The following is a 17,280-nucleotide window of genomic DNA, read 5'->3' on the forward strand; positions in this document are numbered from 1 at the left end:
TAATTTTCAACCTTCGTTTAGGGGTGGGTCACTCTGTTTTGTGCCAAATGGAAGTGTTGAGTCATCTGTTTTCTAACCACTACATTTTCAAATTCTCCGACCCACCCCCCTGTACTCTTTGACCAGTCCCTAAACACGACTTTTTGTAAAGATAGGAGGCAACAAGAGACTTAATAATCAAATTTTATAGAGATGTCAGGCTAACTAAAAACTTGATATTTTTAATGTTTTTATTCTGACTTAAAAGAAAAGAGTCACCCGTTATGAAAACTTTCATCTCACGTTTTCCGTGCGTTCCGCTATTTGCAACCCCCACTTTCCCATTGGGTTCCCGGTGAGTTCCTTTCATTCTCATCAAAATTGTGCGTAGTTTCTCCGCAAGCGCGACTCTCTACGCCTGGGACTGGCGCTAGTTACACAAGGACTGACATTGTTGCGTGGTCGCTTCTCGCATTTCCCGCCAAAACGAAACACAACTGCCAATGGCTAGATTAAAAACAAGGATTTTTCGTTGAGGCTCTGACTGTTACAAACTTAGACAAACTTGCTTTTTGGCCACTTTTCCTGAACGGCGGTTTTCGTGTGGCATGAGGGTGAGTGGATCGTGGGACAAAAAATTAAAATGACTAATCAGTTTTTGTATCTTTGAATGATAAAATGAACGCTACCAAATTCCTTTTCAAAATAAGCCGGAGAGGTAGTCATACAAGAACTGTAAAAAAAGCTTAATTACATTTGAAAAATGACCTTTTTGTTTGTTCAGTTCATACAAGTTCAAGTGGGCTCCATGTAAACAACGGAAATGTAAAGTTGTAGCAGAAGAAAGCGTGCAAAGGGCGTTGTCATTAAAAATTCGTGACGTGCCTGGTAACTGATTGGTCTAATGTTATTTTGCATGTTCATGATGACTATTGCTAATCTGAGGTGTTCATTTGTCATTTTGAGATGTATGCCGTCGGATTAAGATGTGTACTGTTCCCTTCTACACGAGAAGCGAATTCTTATTTCGAAGAAGAAATGGCGTCGACGTTTGGGGAAGAGAAGTCGGTTGACACCCATCTCTGCCAACGGTTAGTATCAATTTCTTTGCATTCTACCTTCTAAGGTAATATTTTTACCAAAAATTTGGGTTCCAAGTCATTCTACCACGTGCGCTTGGCGGACTTGGTTTACATCTAGTGTTGAGTTTCAGAACAACCGTATGGCTTTAGTAAGAGAGTAAAACGTACGTTAGAAAAAATTAGGAACCATATGGACACTAGGTTCTTAGCGGCTTTTTCGACGAGAGTTTGGCTTTCTTCATAAAAGTTACGTTTCTCAAGCTCTGTCAAACTTTGTCTTGTACTTGTCAACGCGCCCCTAGGAAATAAAAAGTAAACCTCATCCGAACTCTCACTTTTCGTTGTTTCCGCATCTGTTCGTCACCTTCTCTTTTACACTCTTGTTTGAATGAACTGAGGAAGTTGTTGTTACAAAATGGATAGCCTGCGGATGTTATCAATTACAACATTAATGATGTTCTGAACAGGCAGCAACGCAAACCGATGAATCCAACCACCACAGTCCCTAAAAAGGAAATAATCTTAGTTCTACGTTATTTAGGGGTACAAAGCAAAATTGTTTCCAAACAACTGAAGACCTGTATTAATAAGTTTTATGGCTGCATTAATCTTAGGGTTATTTTCCAAAGCGCTTATCGCATTAAGTATTCATTTCCCTACAAAGATAGGATCAACCGTTCCCAACTGTCAAAAGTTGTGTATAAGGCTAGTTGTTGGGACTGCCAGGATTTCTACATTGGAAAAACAAAACGTAGATTGCATGACAGAAAAACTGAACATTTTAAATCGATCACGAGTAGCTGTCATGCTTCTGCTATTGCAGACCACGTCACGTCAACTGGTCACAACTTCAAATGGGACCACTTTGATATATTAACAAAAGGTCGGACAGATACACATTGCAAGATAAAAGAGACTCTGCTAATAAGGGAATTAAAACCCGCCCTGAATGATAATGTAAGCAGCGAAAAGCATTATCTTTATTAGTTTGTATTGTTTATATGCAAATTTTTCTCAGCTTCTGTCATTGTTATTGTTAATTAGTTACTTAGTTTAAATTGAAATTTAGTTGTTACTTCTATTCCTAACGGTCACTTCTGAAGATGTATGTTGAAACATACGAAACGTCAAGTAAATGAACTTTGTTTTTTAACATGCGTTTTATTGCCATGTTTATCACCGCAGTTTGCGTGTTATTTCTTATAGCTGAAGTAAGTTTACGCCAACAAAACACAAATTAGACCGAAAAAATATCTATGAAAATGATAGTTTTACTGCACCCTCGAGATTTTACAGATACACCATCCAGCCATTACGTATTTCAAGCCTTGTCTCAACTAGAGTTCGCTCCATAAAGTCGGGCATCAGTAAAGGAAATTAGGAGCTCTGGCGCTAGTTGAAGCTTAAAAATTTCGGACGGTTTTATTTTCGGGCACTTTATTCGTCCGAAATTAAAATCGTCCAAAATTTTTTGCAAGTAATGTTTGTTGCTGTCAAGATGCTCAAAACCAAAACATATCTGGTCCGCAGGAAACCTATTCAATGGATAATGGTTATATTTTCTGCGGGTTCTTATCCCCCAATCACATTGCCAATCACTCTGGAACAAAGAAAGCATCAAGTTTTCTGATCTTTTCTAAGTTTCGCTTTGTTTTGTCTCGCAGGAGCCACTGTACTTAGACATGTGTGTAATTTACAGAGACCGTGGTAAGTTGAAAAAATAGGTTCACAATGCGTATATATATAAAAAGATAGTCTTATTAGAAAAAACTGTTTTAATTGAGCAATTTGTGAGGGTTTAATCTCAAACTTATCAATAATTCATTCGGCTTAAATAGGGGAGATCATAACCGTGACGTTGGTTGTGGATTCCTCTGAAAAGATATATCAAACATTAGAGACAGTGGCTCACCACATTTCCAAACTTTTCGAAGTTCGTCAAAAATACTCCACTGTGAGCCGTATTTTCAACTCTCATCTCAATATTTTGAAATGTGATAAAACATGGTCTCTCTTGTTTGACATATCACATGAAGTATCGCCTCTCATTGGCTGCATACTGTTTTGCTGCAGAGCGGAAGGACGCCTTTGAAATCATGTCAATAGGCAAAGAGACGTACGTTTTCAGAGCATCTACCAGTCGCGAGTATCGAAGATGGCTGAAGTATCTCAGGCTTGAAGCAAAAGAACTTGGAGGATGGAAGATACGACGTCACGGACTTCCCAATATCATGATCAAAAATCTGTAGATCTATTCCTGTATTGATAGTATCCATTTAAACATTTGCTTCAACAAGTTGCAACCTCAACAAGTTGCGTGACAACCCATATTTAGGTCGTCACGCAACGCTTCTTAACTGGGAGAATCGTTGCGTGACAATGCCATCAAAAGGAGACTACCTCATGGCAAACAGATTGAAAAGTATACATAGAACAATCCCTCGCGTACAACCCTTACTAGTAATTTTTTTCCGACCATCTCGAAAATCGCGGAAACGCAAAAAACAAGAACAAAAACAAAAAAACAAACAAACAAACTCATGTCACTTGTCGCTTGTCACTTGCTAAAGAATATGATATATTTTGTGACCATGCCCCATATACATTGCGCAGAGAGAATTGTAAAACTGAAAAATGTAATATAGTGTACAAATTTGTCATCCAAAATAAATTATGAATAGATTGTCATGATAACTGCATAAGTGTCTCATCTTCGAGAACATGTGCAAATAAAAGACGTTTCCGATCCTAACAAAGTTAAAAAAGTTTGACGCCTTAAACATTTCAATATTTAATTAAACGTTAGATACAAAATAATCTCTGGAAAAACTGCGAATCGCAAGAGGGCAATGAGATACATTAAAGGCGCTGGAAAAAGCGCAAAGCAGAGGTCGCGTAATGTAAGTGAGGAACGCGCAATGGGAAAGTCTCAATTTCTGGATAAGAATGTGCATAAAAACAGGCACAGATAATCAACACAGGATGCAAAAGAGCGAAGCACTTTGAATTAATGACCAAATTTGCAGGGAAACGCGCACGAAAAGAAAGTTCGATACAATGGATCCTCTGGAAAAAGCACGAAAATGGCGAGTGCGTAATGCGGTGGAAGCGGGGGGAGGGGGGGGGGGGGCGAGCTAATGGACAAGGGGAGACGTCAGTGAAAAGAGGCAAGAGATAATCAAATTAAACTGATGGTCAAATTAACTAGGAGTAGCGAATTGAAAAAAATTTAAAGCTCTGGGAGTGGCGCCAAAACAAGGAATACGGAAAGCGGGGTTGGGAGAGGAACACAACCGGGAACCCTCAAGTTAATGAACACAGAGACTAAAGAAAATTGTGGTAAGACGATGCAAGTTAAATTTCATAACCAAACTCGGAAGGAAACGCGTTAGAGCATTGGAACGGGAAAGGACAGTCAATGTAACCTCAGCTGGAGATAGTGCTAAAAGCAGGGAAAAACTGCACTGTTAACATGAAGCCTGAGGAATTGAATTTTTCCGCATTTTGAAAATTAGTGGGAAAGTATTCTCTCGTCAGTATAAATGATCAAGGAATCTGTATAGAGCTCTTAGGAGTATGTGTATTCTAATTCTTCCTCTTGGCCCGAGAACTATGGGATCATCTGTTCGCGCCCGAGATGCATGGGAAACTATATGTGTGGGACCATCTATGCCCAAAATTGTAGGGGGGCTGTGCTTTTTAAAGTGGACGTCGTAGAGAGGTGAGGGTTAGTGGGAGGTGCTACTGTGCTCGTGGTTCACACATGTCGTACCGTTAATTTTGCTTAACGGATTGATAGAGAAAAATTGATATCCTTCGCAATCTAGTGGGTTAACGGAGGCGGCTGAATACAGAGGTGAACAGGATTGCAGCTAGCCGGTGGATACTGTTGTCTCTGATACCATATAACCCAGCATACACTGAAAAGGTCATTTATGTTTTTTCCCTCAAGATCTGAATCTATTAAGGGAAGAAAAAAACGCGCCGCAAAACTTGATGCTGGCACTTTCATGATATTCCTTTCAACAGTTTCCTACAATCAAACAAACAAGCAGTCATCCAGGAATTTGTCAGTTGGAATTTGCGGTTCTGCATTTATAATGTTCGCAAGAAGATGAGCCGAAGTTTTTCGTGTCTTGTTGAATAACTAAACCTTAAACTCTTTGATAATGGTGGAATTTGGTGATCCACAGTTTTTGGGGACGTCTTACCCTTCCCCACCCCTTCAACGTGCTGCGCAGACAGCCGCTCTCCCCACATCTCCTTCCCGTCTGCCAACCGCTTTTTCCCTCTGATCTTTGCGCGCGCAGTTCGTCTCCGCCATCTTGCACTTGTGAAAGGTAAATAGTGGAAAATTGTGTTTACCGTAATTTCAAAGGTCTGTCCAAAGGCTTGCATCAGTGGGTTGATGTTACCTGGTTTGAAGCATAAGCTAAATTTCTTTACTTTTTCAGTTTTTTTTTTTGCTTGTTGAAGCCATATTGTGGAATGAGGAGATGTTGTGTTTGAAGACCTCCGGAGGAATCAGAAGAATGGACGCATAAGGTAAGCTTTTTGACTATCTTTAATATTTAACTAAGAGCTACCAGACTAGGTAATAAGACAGGACATGAACGTGACATTTGTGCCCATCAGAGATTATTCTGCGTTGTCAGGGATAAAACCAACAAACTAATGGTCCACTACGCCTATGATTGATCAAGGTCCATTTCTACTAATAAAGCTAAAAAACAAGCTTCAATTTTACCATCGTTTTTGCACCAAAACTGATAAGTTAAAAGTTGTTTTTCGATTTGTGACGTGAGAATGTCGTCGATATCTAAACCTGACCATTGTACTATAAGGCCTAGCCTAGTCTATTATCAGCTTATCAAAAATATCTGAAGACATTTAAATTGATGATGTCACAAGTGATACAAAGAGCACAACCATTAATTATGCATATATGCGTAATTGGAGCTCAAAGGGTTAACAAATAGATTCCATGTTGCTGTGCGTCTGTTCAGTAGTAGATTGCAGATGAGGTCAAAATGCGGTAAAAAATATACAGTGCATGAGACAATAGTTGAGTGCGTCATTGATGTTCTTACCACATTTTGATGTCTTCTGTGATCTTTTACTGAACAAGCACATGACAACATGGAATCAGTTTTAACCAGTGGAGAAGCCAAGAAGTGTTTTAATAGGTTCATTTGATCAAAAGTAAGAACTAATCAAAATGTGAGAATAATTTGACTTACATAATTTAGGTTATATGGACACCTGAAGCAAAACTTTCGATGGTTAAAGTTCTATTGGTTCTAATGTTAAATAGATCAGTCAGGGGGTTATGAGACAATACTAAAACAAACATTGAGTTCCTAGGGTAATAATATTATAATTGTTAAATGGGAATTGGCTGAACCAGATAGCTATGTTTTTTTTAGGTCCAAACTTGTGTGCTTCAATTTAACTTGATATATTAGGCAGATGAATCAGTTTGACCTTTAAAACTAATGTTGTTTTTTGTTTGATCAAGGGATCTGTAATACTGAGGGATTGGGACTTACATGAGGACCCCTAACAATTTCTGGAGACTCAAATTAAGCATTGCATCTTAACGATCACTGAGCTGGACTATCAGACAGCAGTATGGTAAGTGCACATATTGGCCTGTGATCACAGAGGTTACTGAGAACATTTCAGTTCTAGATGTACAATATGACAAAAAAGATTAGTCTAACATCAGAATCACACTGACAAGATATTATCTAAGAAACTTGTGTAGGAACTTGGATGTTTTGCATGTACCAAATGGACCTTTTGAACAAGAAATATGCGTACAATGAAAGAACTGGCCCAGATTGGGATTGGTTCTGCCCAGCAAATTCTTATTCTGAATTTTTTGATTGGTGAAGCAGAGAATTGGTCCCACGCACACACACACACAAAAAAACAAGTTACAAGATAAGACTCCTTTTTTGGAGCCTGGACTGTCTGCATGTGCTGAATGGATCCTGAGCTTTGTACAAGAGATGGGTGTAAGAACTGACCTGTAAAAGGGTGGTTCCACCCAGCAAATTCTCTTCCTGAGTTGTTGATCTGTGAGGCAGAGACTTAGTCCCACAAAAAAGGTGAAAAATTAGGGCTTGTTTTGGAACCTGGACTGTCTTCATAGGCTGAATGGGTCTTGAGCTTTGAACAAGAGATGGGTGTAAGAACCGACTTGTAAAAGGGTTGGTTCCACCTAGCAAATTCTCTTGGACCTCACTTTCTTGATCTGTGATGTAGAGACTTGGTCCCACAAAAAAGGTGAAAAATGAGAACTTGTTTCAGAACCTGGATTGTGTGCATGTGCTGAATGGATCAGTTGAGCTTTGTACAAGAGATATCTTGGGTAAAAGAACTGACTTGTAAAAGGGTTGGTTCCACCCAGCAAATTCTCTTCCAGAGTTTCATGATCTGTGAGGCCCAGAGTTGGTCCCATAAGAAACAGTGAAAAATAAGAACTTGTATTGGAGCCTGGACTGTCTTCATGCACTGAATGGATCTTGAGCATTGTACAGGAGATGGGTGTAAAGACTGACCTGTAAAAGGGTTAGTTCCAACCAGCAAATTCTCTTCCTGAGTTTCTTGATCTGTGATGCAAAGACTTGGTCCCACAAAGAAGGTACAAAATAAGGACTTGTTTTGGAACCTAGACTATTGAATGGATTTGGGCTTTTTACAAGAGATGGGTGTAAGAACTGACTCGTAAAAGGGTTGCTTCCACCCAGCAAATTCAGATTCTGTGAAGAGCCCAAAAATCGTCTACATAGGAGGTTAGAACAGAAATGTAGTTACCCATTTATACTCCTAGGCTGAGACAGCCGCTTTCTGAGAGTAAAGTGTCTTACCAGAGTACACTGGCCAGGTTCCTTGGGTTAGGAACCAGTTAGCACACCATGCCAGCTATAGATCCTTTGCGTAAATGGCGCCTAAATTTGAATGACAATAGTTTATACATCCTCAGCTTCGTACTCATGTTTCAAGACAAAGGATTTTTTTTTACCTCAATGTGAGGCTAAGGATTTATAAGTATTGTTATTTAAATGTAGGCGCCATTTATGCAAAGGGTCTATTAATCATTTGATCTTAGTCTTTCTGGTCTTTCTCGTTTTCAGGTGGAGACAAATCAGGACAAAGCAAGAAGAGGATGAACACATTCACCGTCATTCAAGATGGATGATTAGATCGCAGTCCAGGACCCAGGTAAACACGTTTTCTTAAGCACAAAACGTAAGCTGGCTCAGATTCTCAATTATCCTCCTGAAGTTGGATCTGAGCGCACTCTTGACAGCTGGCGTAGCTTTCTAAATTCCATACTATTTTTAGATTAAAAGGAGCTATATTGGGTCTGTTTAATTATCTTTAGTTGTTTCACTGTGATTTCCTTCGTTTCGACATGCTCCGAGTAAAATATAATAGCCGAATGCTTGCATGTGAACAAAAACAAAGGTGTGTCTGACTAGGGCCCTTTTAAGTAAACTTTTCTGTCGTTCGCTGATTCTTTTCGGTAAATAACTATAATAATTTTTCAGCGGATTAGCTGCGATTGAATCTCGTTTTCGTTCACTTTTCTTATGATAACATAACTCAGGAGAAAATGCGTGAAAAACTATTCAAAATATAGAAACAATCCCCTTGTTTTTTCGAGTTATGGGAACGCGAGGCGCATGCGAATGTTTCCACGTCTTTTTGGTGTTCGTCAAACTTTCACAAGTGTTTCTGTAATTTGATAGAAACACGGAGAAAGTGTTTTATATTTCGTTGCGAAAATGTTGCGAGAATAAGATAGGAAAATTATTCGTTTGTTTCGGTTGATCAAAATGTAAATTTTCTTTGATCGTGCCTTCATTGTTCTATAGGACCTTGGTCACTTGTAGTCACGTGACAAAGCAAACGCGATTGCCGTTTGAGAATGTTATAAACGTTTTGAAATAATTTAAGAACTATGGCTCCTACCGTGAACACAAAAATATAATAATCGTCCAACGTGGCTATTTTGGTAACCTTGCTTAGCCGCTGTCAAATAATTATAAATTTAATCCGGTGGAATTATTCATACCTTCATCTCAATGCTGATTTACCGCCCTGACTGAGTTGACTTGTAGTCAGTCCGAGAAATTACTAGTCAACCGCGGACAATCCCTCTTTGTTTGTTTATTTTTATGATTTTTTTGAAAGGGGCACAAACAGTAAACAAGCGCGTCCATTGAAAAATAAACAAATAGTTAACAAATAAAGAAGCCTCGACTGTGCTCTGTTCTGTTGTAAAGCACGCAGGAAGCGGTAGAGCACGAAAGAAGTGTAGGGGAAAACACGAGACGTAGTCGAGTGTTTTTCCCTACTTCTTGAGTGCTCTACCGCTTCCTAAGTGCTTTACGACAAAACAGAGCACAGTCGAGGCTTCTTTATTTGTTTTATGATAAAGAATCAGATAATTTCCCCACGCATTCGGCTGAATTTTCAAACCAAGCTTTATTTTCCAAACGAGCAAAAGTGGCGTCAGCCGTGTACTGTTCTCTGATAAAGCACGCTAAAATAAGCCAATCACAATCCTTGTTAGAATTGTTCAAATAATTTGATTGGCTAACGAAGCGACAGCTGTCAATCACAAACTGGACTTCAGCTAAGCTTTCAGTTTCGAGAAGTTTGAGCGGCTTTCGAGAGAAGAACGATGCCTTCAAAGTTCGCTTTTAAGTTAATTTTTAAATACGGATCTCAAGGCAGGTAAAGGTTTATAGTCCAGAGGAATCCGGCCGTATTGTGGCCCATGAAAACGAGCACTTTTCCAGTGGAAATTACGAAACGCGGAGCTCAAAGCTTGTGGATGAAAGTGCGAAATGCCGGGTTGAATTTGAAAGGAGCTACAGTTATTTACGGCTTGTAGCCGCATGCAGCAAGATTGCCCGAACTAGCGTAAAAGTTAGAAAGACTTAACGGCTCCCACTGGTTCTACTTCGAGCACAGAAGAGAATATCAGAACAAGTTTTGCACTGACCACTCGTCGGTTTGCTTCGCTGAGATGACCGGAGAACGAGCGTTACTACACTGCATGTAAGTGTTGTTTGAGCAAATGAGCATTTTTAATTGTAAATTTACAAAAATAAAGCTTCTCATCATAAACAGAGACAGTTCAATTGTTTTCTGTCGTTGTTTTACTTCTTAGTATAATTTCTGCCTTCGTAACAAAATTAATGTCTTTATCGAAGCACTGTTTAGGTTGAGAATTTGTGTATTTCGCTACAGTTGTACATGTTTTGTCGGCGGGAATCTAGCAAAACTTGTTATTTTAGTACAGTTTTAACACTACTGTTGCTAAAAATGGTCTCTGTGAGCCATATTTACTGCAGAAAAATAGCTTGCTTCTAGTGCGTTTGTCTGAGTCACAGGGGATGTTTAATTTGGGTCAAATTTGTCAAAATTCCGACGCAAAATTTGGAAGCCAACTTACCGTCATCAACCCGTGCTCTGTTCTCTGATAAAGCACGCTGTTCCAGCCAATCAGAGCGCGCGTTATATGGAAACTTTATTATAAATAGAAATATAAAAAGGAAAGAAAAAGGAAAAAAAATAAAGATCCGAGCTGAAGTTGAGCCCATGACAGTCTTGAATTCCGGATTGAAACGCGACAGTGATCTCCACTACACCACGTAATACACATCTGATTGTCGACACAAATAATTTATCAAATATCACAGCTTCTGTCTATTTAGCATTTGAATGCTGCAAGACGTTTTGTGAATATGTCATTGATATCAGGAGCCATAATCGGGGACGGAGACCGCAAGTCTCGGGATTCGCGCGCACCTATGATATGGGACAATTTTTCTATTTTTAGAACAAATTGCGCCATCCTGACGTCATATATCCGCGCAGATTCACGCACATGTGAGGGAGCTCTCGCGTGGATGTTGTCACGTTGCGTGATCAAATGGTGAGAGTTGAGAGATTCTCTTGCGTATTTTTCACAGCGATGGCAGGGAATAAGGCAGGGAATACGAACCAGGGCGCTTATATGTAGTTTTATGCTCTGAGCTAACTGAAAAGGTGGGTTTTTCAGGGTCGAAAACAAGACTTCAATCTCGCGCTGGGGATGAATAATAAGATCTGCGCACGCTAGTTGTAAGCTTACGCGTATGCTTAAGAATATAGCAAGAAAACTCTCTACTCTGGTATCGACTTAATTTGTGAATTTCTCAGACAATGTTTAATCATAACCAAAACCTGTTTTGATGGTTTCTTATTGTCTCTGCTTGTTTGGTGAGTTTGCAAAAGTTTTTGAAAGGAAAGTCTGACGTGTACAATTAGCTCATTTGCATAGTGCATGCAGCTCGTGCACTTTCAAGTCCGAGTCGGTGTTTTCAATTGTCAACAAATCTTGACAAAGATTTCTTTCGTTATCTTTTGTGCTGAGATGCTGCAACAAATTTCACGAATGCAAAAAAGGCTACTAACATCATGTGTGTTTCGTCAACATAAGCATAGTGAAGTTTTACACTGCGAAAATGAAAATAGACAAGGAGTTTTGATAACTCGATCATCTAAATCGAAATCGTTATTCCAAGTTGATTAAAGAAAGCGTCATCGTAACTTTGCTGATTGTTTCTGCTTTATTCACATATTTTCAGCTTAGCTTTTAATATGTTCTCAAACATTTATCAATCTTAAACATATTTAAAAACTATAGAGCTATTGTTTGAGTTCGATGTACGCTTTCACACGAAAGTACGGCGGAAGTACAATTTGTCATGTTTACTGACTGTACAAAACACGCATCGGCGGGCGCTCTCACTCATCGACAACAGAGAATTTACTGGATTTTTACACGAATAAAACTGAGCAGTATCTACGGACGTAAAGTTATTAAGCCTTGATGAAACATCAAGCGTTGCTTACAATTCGAGCGAAACTTAAACTAGCAATTATTTTGTTTTACTTTTCGGTCGCGATAGACTGACAAATTCCTCGCAAGCGTGTGGCAAGAGGAGCCAAACTATGAAGTCCTGAAGCTCTGTTTTATCTAAATATATCCAGCTAGTTTTTTGCTGTGTAATGGAAAAGCTGTTAATCTTCAACATATGTGAAATTTAAAGTGGAGTAATGTACAGCTCATGTAAAAGAAGCATTAGTCGGAACGCAACTTGGTCAGCGATATATATAAGTTTACAGCGGAACATACCTAAGTTCGACACTGTCTTACTTCACTCAAACTGGAGCAGCTTACGACGAAAATACTTAAGCAAAATTCCAACAGACGTAAACGCGTTAAGTTGTGGGGCAAAAACATGAAACATTTCGGGAATTTCGGACGCCATTTCCCCCGCGCGACATCCGCAAAAATCCTCGCAGCATGTACGCGCGTGTGGCGCAGGTGATGGCGCAATTTGTTCTAAAAATAGAATTATTGTCCCATATCATGGGGACAACCCCAATACTTGACATGGCGCGCGCTTACGGTCTCCGTCCCCGATTATGGCTCCTGATTGATATCTTGAAAGTTTTAAATTCAGAACGAAGGATACATTTTGGCCTAAATTATGCGTTTGCAATTTAACAAAATTTTACGGCTTTCAAGAAAGTACGATTGGAAATGGTTCCTGGTTGTCGCCTTTCGTGACACTTCCGATCGTTTATCGACATGAAGGTGACTGTTATATACACGTAGGCGCATCAGAGATTCGGTGCACCCGACAGTGTAAACGACAGAATCAAAGTATTGTCAGTACGTGGAGGGGAACTTTTCTTTAAAGAAGAGACTTTTCTTCGGGAGCGTTTCAGTTACTTTTGGTGGGGGCGGGGCTATGGGGGGATGGGGGGAGCATCCTTTCTCAGAGGATTTGTTTAAAGTGCCCCTATGATCAAATCCTCCTTATCCATTTTTTTTTACCTTTTTTTAACACAATAGGTCTTTCTTCGATATGTTGCCATATTTCAATCTATTACGAACATTAGAACTCACGGTTTTTGGACCTTCATTTCCGAGAATTTACGACCGCCATTAATTTTCCTTGTTCCAAGTCTTGGTCGAGAATTTGAGTAAATGACGTCATTTACTCAAAAATACCACACGGGTTAAAATTATAATAACAAGTAGTAGAATTCTACCAGTATACTAATGCAAATGCTGCAATCTGATTGGCTAAGCTACTCGTATACTATCAGCCATTAGAGTGCAGTAGCTGTCGATCGTCCACGAAATGCGACTTTTTTATCGTTTTTCCGAAGTTTTGGAAGAAAGTTTAGATGTAAATAGATAATTAAATTCCTGAGATGACTGAAAAAAAGGAAATTGACGGTTTCTTGACTTTAAAAACTTGAAATTATTGAAAAACCGGGTGCGCGCGCGTAAACAACTGCAAATTACCAAGGACAATTCAATACGTGCGATTTTGTTAGCCTGAAGTTCAATAATGGGGAGAAAAATAATTGGAAACCGTTATTTGGGTTAATTTCAGTTAGGATTCTACTAAAACAATTAGATTATTCGCTCTCGATTTTTATGAGGTGATAGTTGATGAGGCCGATAGAAATCTCGAGCTCATAATCTAATTGTTAATTAGTGTGGAAAAATTGCACGAATATAAGAGCCAAAGTTTTTGTTATTCTTTATGGGAATTGCTGTACTAATCGTTATTATAATTTCAACCCGTATGGTATTTTTGAGAAAATGACGTCATTTACTCCAATTCTCAACCAAGACTTGGAACAAGGAAAGTTAATTGCGGCCGCAAATTCTCGGAAGTAAAGGTCCAAAAAAACGTGAGTTCTGATGTTCGTAATAGATTGAAATTTGGCAACATAATTAGGACAGACTTATTGTGTACGAAAACGGATGTGGAGAATTTGATCATAGGGGCACTTTAATCTGCTGTGTGTATTTCAACAGATCTTTGCATCCTTCATCATTTCTTTTTCTGGTTGGTGGAATTCGTGAAACATGTATTTTCAGGATTCGTACGGGTCCTGGAAAACCTGGAAAGTCCTGGAATTTTACTGTGGCATTTTCCAGGAGTGGAAAGTCCTGGAAAAGGGCTACTGGTCCTGGAAAGTGCTGGAAATCTGTTAAACTCAAGTAAAAAATATGAAATGTATGGCACACAGCAAGGAGAATTAAAATTGAAATCTTGGGAGTGAAAGGGGTAATGTAAATTTTAGAGTCCTGAAAAAATCAATCTGAGTCCTGGGGAAAGTCCTGGAAAAGTCCTGGAAATTTGTTTCTGAAAAAGGGTACGAACCCTGTATTTTATTGAGAGCTTAGGGACCTTTTTTTTGTAGTCACGTGACAATCTAGACGTGATTGGTACCACTGCGTCGTCTTGCAAAACTTATCTTCACTGTTAGTCTTGCTGCGATTTCATTTTACCTTGGTTGAAGAATTAAATGTCTATTCAATATATCTAATTCAATATATCTTTTCCCGTTCTTTAAAAGTTTTAAGCGGTCAAAATAGTGAACAGGCGCGTCCAAAAACAAAACAAGAAGGCAAAAAAGAAAAGTTCCGAGCCGTAACCGTACCTGTGTTCATCTAGACTGTGGAGCGGGAATGATCTCCACAAAACTGAATCAAATAGCGTTTGTTTGTTTTCCATTTCGTTTTGTTTAGCTTTGTTTTGGTTCCTTTTATTACTACAAGGTAGTTTTCATAATGTTGTTTAGGTATGAGGAAACCGTAAAAATTGTGTTCAGAATTTAAAATCATTGACAAATTTTGCCTTAATTGCTGCGTGTGTGTTAACAAAAATTTGCGCCTATTCAAAAGGTACGATCAGAGAAAAAAATTCGTCCTAGCTTTTCATGAAGCGTTCGATTCACATATCTTGAAAATTATAAACGTTAGACTTAAGTCTTTGGTTGGGATTCATTCTCCGGCACAGAGCTTCCACACTTCCCCTCGGAACGAGCTACTTCATTCATGATTCTTAAGACAATGGATCACTAATAAGTCACAAGTATAGAATCAGCCTTAAAATAAGAGAGGAAGCGGGTACAGCAATTACATCGGCCCGATCAAAATAGAGGTTTCTGAAATATAACGTCTTACTGTGGTGTCTTGAGCTTCGTCTAACGAGCTCTCGTGTGTGTGCTGATCCTAAAGCTTAAATCGCGGCACCGTTAGTACTTAACGTGTTCACTAAACGTGTTCACTAAACGTGTTGACAAACTGAAACAATGTACAAATCTAATACTACTTGACGAAAACTATGCACCCTTTGCCTCTTTACTCGCCCACAAAACGGGGGAAGGGGAGGGGGCGCTTATTTTAAATTTCGGCCGATAGGAGGGGCGCTTATTCGAAGGCGGCGCTTATTCGAGGGGGGCGCTAATTCGAGGATTTACGGTATTTAATGAATTTTTAAGATTAAGGAGTACTTACCGAATGGTGCTTAAAGGAGCTGTGTCACGAATCTAAGCCAAATTTTGACATTCGAAAAATGGCCGCCAAATTGAGTGAAATATAAAACCAACCATTTAAAAACAGTGAAGAAATGATGTAGCAACATTACAATATAAGAACGCTGTTTTCAAGGCCTATGGAATTGTGCCTTCGAAAGAAAATTTCTCAAGTTTTCAAAAACTCAAGTTTTGAAACGGATTGCGATATGGGTTTTTGAAAAACTGTTAGACATGAACAGTTTTTAAACTTATACTCGTTTGTTTGTCACCTTTAATTTTAACGCCCAGGAATTTGTTTGTAATGAAGGTATGGTTTTGTCAGTTAGATCTATAGCGTTTAGATCTATGGTGTTTCATAGCGAGTATTTGGCTAAACGAAATAATATAGACCAAACTCAACTGTGCCACAGTCCCTTTATGTGTCATCTTTTGTTTGTTCGTAATGAAACGACAAATTATTCGTAAAATAGTGATAGGCAATATTGCTGTAACTGAATTCTGAGAAATTGTTTTTATTTATTCCAGGTAGGACGCTTTTTTAGCCACGAAGAGCAGCTGAGGCCTGGGTACACTGTTAATAGCCTCAAGATGAATTGATCATACACCATGGTGATACCTGAGAGTGACTAGCCGATAGGTTTTATATGTCTACCGAATAGTGTATGTACCGGTGACAGGTTAGATCTCCCTTACTTCTAAGAAATAGTTTTTGGAATCGGACTGTGTGGCAAACAGTATTTTAGTGGAGTCATGACACTATAGTCAAATCACCTACCAAAAGAAGGAAACTTGAAAACCGTAACGGGGAAAACCCGGCTGGCTACCTCAAAGAAAAAAAATAGGCTTTCATTTTAGCCTGGTGAAAACTCGCAGGATAAAATTAGTGTCGAATATTTTTTTTTTTTCCTGCGGTGCAAGTTTCAATGGCTCCTTGTGAAAGAAAAAAGAAAATTTCAATTTTCTTTACTTCACTATTCCCAATCGAGTAGGGACAAAAATTGCTCCTGTGCCGATGAATTTACTTGGTTTGTAAGCCTCGGCAATGAAAAGGATGACACATTTTCTCACCAAAAGTTAATGTTTACGATCTGGAATATCCGCGAAGTTCATAGTCATTCAAATTGTTTATTCCAAAAACAATGCAAATGGTAATTTTATCGAATGTCATTCTGTGATCATTATAATTTACATGTTGCTGTTGTTGTTTACGTACAGCGCGGCTAGGTTAAAACCCTTCAATCTTTCGTACTATCACGAATAGAAGTTTCTAGATTTATTTAGACTTAGTGACAGTTATATGTTGAAAGAATTTTTAAATCTTCTTGAAGTCTATTAATTATTCGTAAACTTTGTAGTTGTCGAAGGAAAACAGCGGCGGTATGTAATTGTTTTATTTTTCTCAATGGTTTAGTAATATAACCCTGTCGCGGGTCATTAGTTCATAATCTAGTTCCACATATTGTGATTATCGCGGTAACTCAAGAAAGTTGTAGCTATTAGAGGAAAATAACACAGGGTTCGTAAATGAAGGTTTTATTATGATCATAACATCTTCAGAATATGGCGGAGGTAAAAAGACGAAGAGTTACGGACTTAGCGTGTACGTGTACACTGTTGTTTATTGAACGCGAAAGATTTGTACTGTAATATTAATCTTTATTGTTTTTTGTCTGCTGTAGTATTACAAAATAAATTGACTTTAAAATCATGTTACAAACTTGTGTCAGTTTACTGAAAACCATGCTTACAAGGCTCTTTTGCAGAAAATTTCAATCTTGGAAGGAAGGCAAAAATTGATGTG

General features: G+C 38.7%; 2 long non-coding RNA genes across 3 annotated transcripts; both read left to right on the plus strand.

The window, feature by feature from the left end:
* Positions 1-960: 960 nt before the first annotated feature.
* Positions 961-3,500, plus strand: LOC145470319 (uncharacterized). Its single transcript, XR_014042479.1, has 3 exons — positions 961-1,070; positions 2,726-2,768; positions 3,135-3,500. It is a non-coding gene; the product is annotated as an uncharacterized LOC145470319 (long non-coding RNA).
* A 1,886-nt stretch (positions 3,501-5,386) lies between these two features.
* On the plus strand, positions 5,387-17,237 carry LOC145469924 (uncharacterized). Of its 2 annotated transcripts, XR_014042400.1 has the most exons (4): positions 5,387-5,606; positions 6,580-6,695; positions 8,204-8,291; positions 16,005-17,237. It is a non-coding gene; the product is annotated as an uncharacterized LOC145469924 (long non-coding RNA). The 2 variants fall into 2 exon arrangements; XR_014042399.1 differs by lacking the exon at positions 5,387-5,606 and having other exon boundaries at positions 6,105-6,695.
* Positions 17,238-17,280: the final 43 nt, after the last annotated feature.

Source organism: Orbicella franksi, chromosome 15, assembly GCF_964199315.1.
Source record: "Orbicella franksi chromosome 15, jaOrbFran1.1, whole genome shotgun sequence".
NCBI lineage: Eukaryota > Metazoa > Cnidaria > Anthozoa > Scleractinia > Merulinidae > Orbicella > Orbicella franksi.